Raw genomic sequence first — 6,000 nt, forward strand, 5'->3', positions numbered from 1 at the left:
CAGATGCCTGTTAAAGAATCAGGCGAGGCACGAAGTAGAGTGTCCCTCTTTGTGCGCCTCACCACAAACCTTACCACAGTCAGGGACTGAAGGAAGCTGCTACTTGTCATGAATTTGATGAGTATCATATGGTCATGTATACAAAACTTGCTTTATGTCATACAGTCGCCTTAGTAACTGTAACACCCAGTTACTCAACTACGCAACTCTGTTACATTGCTGGGCTCAGCTACATCACCACAGTGAGTTTCCTGACATACTTAACTTTGTTACAACACTAGAGTGAATCCCCTTATCTACTCAACTCTGCTACATTTCCGCAGTGAGTCTCCTGACCTACTCAAATCTGCTACATCACTGAACTCTGCTATATCACCACAGTGAACCTCCTGATATATTCAGACCTGCTGCATCACTGGGCTCTGCACCCTCACTACAGTGGGTTTCATGACCTACTCAACTCTACTACATTGCTGGGCTCTGCTACATTGCCACAGTAGCTCATCTGACTTACTCAACTCTGCTATATTGCTTGGCTCTACTATACCACTTTACCACAGTTTTTCAAAAGACTCCATGATATACTCTACTCTGCATCATCACTAAATCTACTCTGCTGTGCCACTATTTGCCTCATCAGCCTCCCTACCCTGAACCTCTGGCTTCCTAGTGGACTTCTACTCAATTGATCCAGTTGCTGTCTGATCTCTACCCCCTTTTTTGGTCCGTCCAACCAGACCATCCTGGGTTTCGAGGATCCACCTTTTCAGGTGAGATATAACTCATGCATAAAAATATCCTAAAATAATAAAAAAGGTAATTATTCACATTCCAGCTTACATTTTCCCATGGCCTATTTGAAAATGAGAAGAGTAATTACGTTTCCTTAGAATAGTTTTTATGCAGGAAGCCAATGTTTTTTTATGGAGAAGTCAAAGTAATTTAATATGATGACTAGAACTTTGGTACTCGGCCAACTCCTCCTCACCTGCTAGCACTGACCTACTGACATTAGCAAAATTTCGCTTCCACTAGATCACAACTCATCTGACTCAATGGATACACCCTGGGTACAGGAAAAAGTCACACTCATAATTAAGCCATGCTTTATTAGGTGAAGGGTGTGGGGGTAAGAGTTATCTGTAACTTTTTACTTTGCTAGTTTTACAAACTCTTCACTTGTCACTCCGTATTTGTGAAGCTCCTGGAACTCCAATGTAACTCGCTCCCAGCCCCTCACTTAGGGCTCGTGCAGAAGACTGTTTAAATCGGACAAGTGTTTTTTGTCGGATTCACCCGTACCCATGTTATTCTATGGCACTGTGTACATGCCAGATTTTCTCCTCGCACCAAAAAAATCTCAGCGTGCACAATTTGCCTCCGAGAATCGGATGGCACTCGCCCATTCATGTCTATGGGTCCGTGAAAAAAATCGGTCCGCGTTTGGATGACAAACGAGTTCGGTCCGATTTTTATAGACTGACTGCATAGAAAAGGTGGAGAAACTTTTTTTTCTCTCTCCGACTTCCAGAGAAAAACAGATCCCACTCTGATCAAACTCTGATCAAAGTCTGATCAGAATGGAATTAGCATAATTGGACCGTTTTTCTCAGATGGAGAAAAAAAAACGGTCGTCTGCACCTGCCCTTAGCAGGAGAGCCACACTATTTAATGACAGCGTCAGCATCCCTGCATGATTCCCCTTCCTCCTCCCGGCAGGGACGCCGACATGCTCGCTCACTCACCCTCTCTGCTCCGGTCCCAGTCGTGTCAGCTTCCTCCCAGGACCTGCTGGTCTCCTGGGAGTGTGGTTAGGGCATGTGTACATGCGCACTCCCTGCTTCTTAAAGGGGTTATTCTGAAATGTCCCCAGCCAATCGCTGGGAGACATCTGATATTTAAGGCACCTTCCCCTATAAGGAGGTGCCGTAGCATCATTAGTGATCAGTGTGTATTCCTGTTACTTAGTTGTAAGGTCACTGTGCCTGTGCTCCCAGAATCTGATTCTGCCCATCCTGCTGATCTTGGTCCTGAGCCAGTCCTGCTTTCACCTAGTCGTGAGCCTGTTCCGTCTTGTCCACATCTTTACCGTTACCCTCACCTGTGAAGTCTGAACCAGCACCTGTGATTCTGCACCTGAGTCCGTCCTGTGTTCTTGAACCTATCCTGTCCGTGCCGGGTCCAGTATCCATCCTGCCTACCAGCCGTGCAGTCCTATAGTGAACCTGCTCTGTCTAAACCAGCCGTACGTCCTCCTGTTAACCAGTTCTTGGCCGGCTGTTCTCGCTGGGCAGTCCTCAGCCTCACGCTGGCTGGCCTGATGACATTATTACATCATACTAGTAAGCATGTAGCAACAACGGGCACCATATAAGTAGTGAATGGAGGTGCAGAAACCATTCATTATAGAACTCCTGCCCTCAATGAAAACTGACTGGCTCTTAAGAATGGGCCATATGGATGCAAAATATAAGAAAAAAACCTTTTTCTATTTCCTTTTGAAAATTTTTGCCACTAAGAAGTGGCGTTGCAAGCGCTGAAGATCCAGGCTAGTGCACCTTTGGCCGAGTGCCCCACATCTCCGGGCAAGCACCTCTTTGATCTATGATCCTGTCAACATGACACCCATAAGGTTGCACGCTATGGTGGAACAGGGAGACGTCGGCTCCCCATTCCACCACTCTTCATTCTATAGTCCACAACTGGAAAATAGGAAGAAGTCAATACCTCCTACAGGCAGGTAGACTTTACAGTCATACATTTTGTATATGGCCCCTAAGAAGTTGCGTTGCAAGCGCTGAAGATCCAGGCTAGTGCACATGCCCCAGACCTTTGGCCGGGTGCCCCACATCTCCAGGCAAGCACCAGTTTGATCTGTCAACATGACACCCATAAGGTTGCATCCTATGGTGGAGCAGGGAGCCGCCGCTCTCCGTTCTCTAGTCCGCAGCTGGGAAATGGGCAGAAAACCGCCATGCATGCATCTATTTTCTGCTCCCTAGCACCAGCATCAGCAAGAAGTCAATACCTCCTACAGACTCACAGCCACACATTTTGTATATTACAAAAAGTCTTTACATTGCATAACAGGTAAAAGACCCACAAAAATATTGGTTAGAATGTAATTTGTGAATTTCACAAAGAACCACATAGCAGACGTATAGCTCAGCGTTATGTGACTGTTGCTGGCACTTGCACTCACTAATATTATACTTTGGCTAACGAATGACCATGAAAAAATAATCAAGGCTATGGTCCGTCTTCAAAGCTGCGTGCTGCTTCATGTTATGTCCCTATTATAGCAACTTAGTGCCTGCACCAAGAGAACAAATGTCCCTCAATTAGGCCCAGCCTTAAAAATAAAGTTCAGGATGATTGATGAGTCTTTTGGTCGAGTTTTCCATATAGTTAAACTGATCACTTTGCTTGTTAGAAGTTCTTCAAGGTGTTGGAACTTGAAGAAAGGAATGCTGCGTGCTGTGGCAGGGCCTGGTATATCTATATGGCTTTTTTCTTTCTAAAGTTAATGTGCTTACATGAGTATAGGACCCGGAAAATTGTGAAATATTTACATCATTCATGTAAGGCTCGACGATGTGCGACAATCACATTTCCCCGTTGTATGCCAATATTCGCTTTCCATCATCGTCTTGGGAGTGCCACTGTTCATGTGTCCAGTCTGTCGCATTTGTATAGGTAGTCTCTCCGATTTTGTTCTAGAAAAGTGGACCTCAAACATTTCCAGTACTGTAAATCAACAAAATCATATAGTATTTACCCTCCCCAGGTCCATTGCCAGCTCTCCATCGTTGCTCCGGTCTCACTGTATTGGCCACAGCGGTGACATCCCGTTGAAAGCTCAAATGACTTCTGCAGCCAATCACTGAGCTCAGTGGCTCATGCCGCTTGCATTGCCAAGCCGCTGAGTTCAATGATTGGCTGCAGTGGTTATTTTAGCTGACAATACACTGAGGCTGGTAAAGTGATGGACCCAGGAATGGTGAGTACTATCTGATTTTGTTATTTTACAATAAAGGAAGCTTTATCTTTTTTTCTAAAAATGGACAACCCCTTAAAGATAAGAAGGGTCATTCACATACGGTACAATTTGGTGACTACAGCACATCTACACTACATGCTGTATTAGAATACCACTTGGCAGTACACCACTTTTTTTTAATCTGTCCCATTGTCTTTCTTTCTGGTTCATGCATCAGATGTATCTACCCCTTTTAAACTTAAAGAGGTTGTCCACTACTTTAGCATTGATGACCTATCATCAATGTCTGATCGGTTGGGGTTTGGCACCCGGTACCCCCGCCGGTCAGCTGTTGCTGCCGACAGGTAGTGCTCACTTGCGGAGCTGCTCCATCTTCTAGTAGTGGCTGCTGCAGGGTACTAAACATCTGCCTCCTATTCAAATCAATAAGGGGCGGATGTGTAGAACCCTGTGGCGGCCACTATCAGAAGACGGCCAGCTCAGCTAGTGAGTACTTCTGGCCGGCGGCCTCGGCCACCGACACCGATAACAGCTGATTGGCGAGGTGTCGGTTGTTGGACCCTGACCGATCAGGCATTGATGACCTATCCTAGGGATAGGTCATCAATGCTAAAGTAGTGGACATCCCCTTCAAGAAAAAAAAAATCTGTAAATTAGAGCCTCAGCTATCATTGACAAACTGCATGATAGGTAGAACAACTGGCAGACTATCACTAACCGCACTTCTGTTGCATGTCAGGTGACCACAGCGTTGATGGACACATGAGGTCACCTTTGCCAGTGGTTAGGCAGCCATCTGAACTGGATTGGGTGCATTTGTAGATCCTATTCCTGAATAATGGTTATAATGGGAAATGTCAGCTTTCAGATATAAATTCTTCACAGCATACCTTTAGGTTCTACTTACCCTGGGGTCGTGGTTCCATCCGTGGTTTCCTGGCTACCAGAACAGAGTACGGATCTATGATAAAGTCTCCACAAGTCTGTAGCTATAGAGGATTTCCTTGGTCATAGGTTATCATTATCTGATTGGTGGCCACCACCACCCATCGGCTGCTACCAGTCCTGGCGGCAGCCCGATGTAAGCATTGAATGGTGCTGCACTTACGATCCAAACCCACTGAAATCCAGCAGACCGTCTGATCAGGTACTGTGTAGAGAGGCAGTCTCACTTTCTCCTTACCAATGATTTCATGGAAGAGAGGGATTGAGTTGTTTGAACGTCTATAAGGGAGTAGGAAGAGGAGCTGCTGGTCAAACAAATTATCTAAGGTGCATGGTCTCCTTTAGATAAAAAGTTAAAATTGATTGTCTCAAGATAGTCTTCACAAGAGCACCGCTCCCAGCCCCTGGCGTATTGCTTTGCCAGTGGCAGTGCGCTCCTGAAGGCTGACAGCTCAGGCCAATGGCATGGTCGTACCTCTGGTCCAAACTGACTGATCTCTCACAAGCTACTGGCAGAGGAAGCGTTACCTCTGCAACCAGGGTCGGACTGGGGCCCACAGGAGGAATTTATCCTAGGGGCCCCTTACATCTATATGCAAATACCTGTTATCCGCTATCCCTGTTATAGTGGAGCGTCGATTGTAAATCACAGGAGACTCTTGCACATCTACTGTGCACCACTATAACTGGGATGCACAATTACGGAAGTTTACATTACAGGGGTGTAGCATCGGCGACGCCGTTCCCCTCACCTGTTGCCTGTTGTGCCCGCCTGCCTGCCTACCTGGAGCACCTGCCTGTTACCTGTCGTGCCCGCTAGGTTGTCTACCCGGACCACCCATCTGCCTTCCTGCCGTTCTCATCCGCTGTACTGGTCAATTTCTGTCATCTGACCCGTGGGAGTCACCTGCTCTCATACAAGGTCGGTCCCAGAGTGGCACCTGGTCCACCTGCCCGCTCCCTCCCTGGTTCACGGAGTCGATTGCATGGATTTATATAGTGTGACCAAGTTGTCAAGCATTATTCCAAGTGATGCTAAAATCGCTTGGAAAAGC

Source organism: Phyllobates terribilis, unplaced genomic scaffold, assembly GCF_046119375.1.
Source record: "Phyllobates terribilis strain yellow unplaced genomic scaffold, ASM4611937v1 Scaffold_13__5_contigs__length_258822181, whole genome shotgun sequence".
Taxonomy (NCBI): domain Eukaryota; kingdom Metazoa; phylum Chordata; class Amphibia; order Anura; family Dendrobatidae; genus Phyllobates; species Phyllobates terribilis.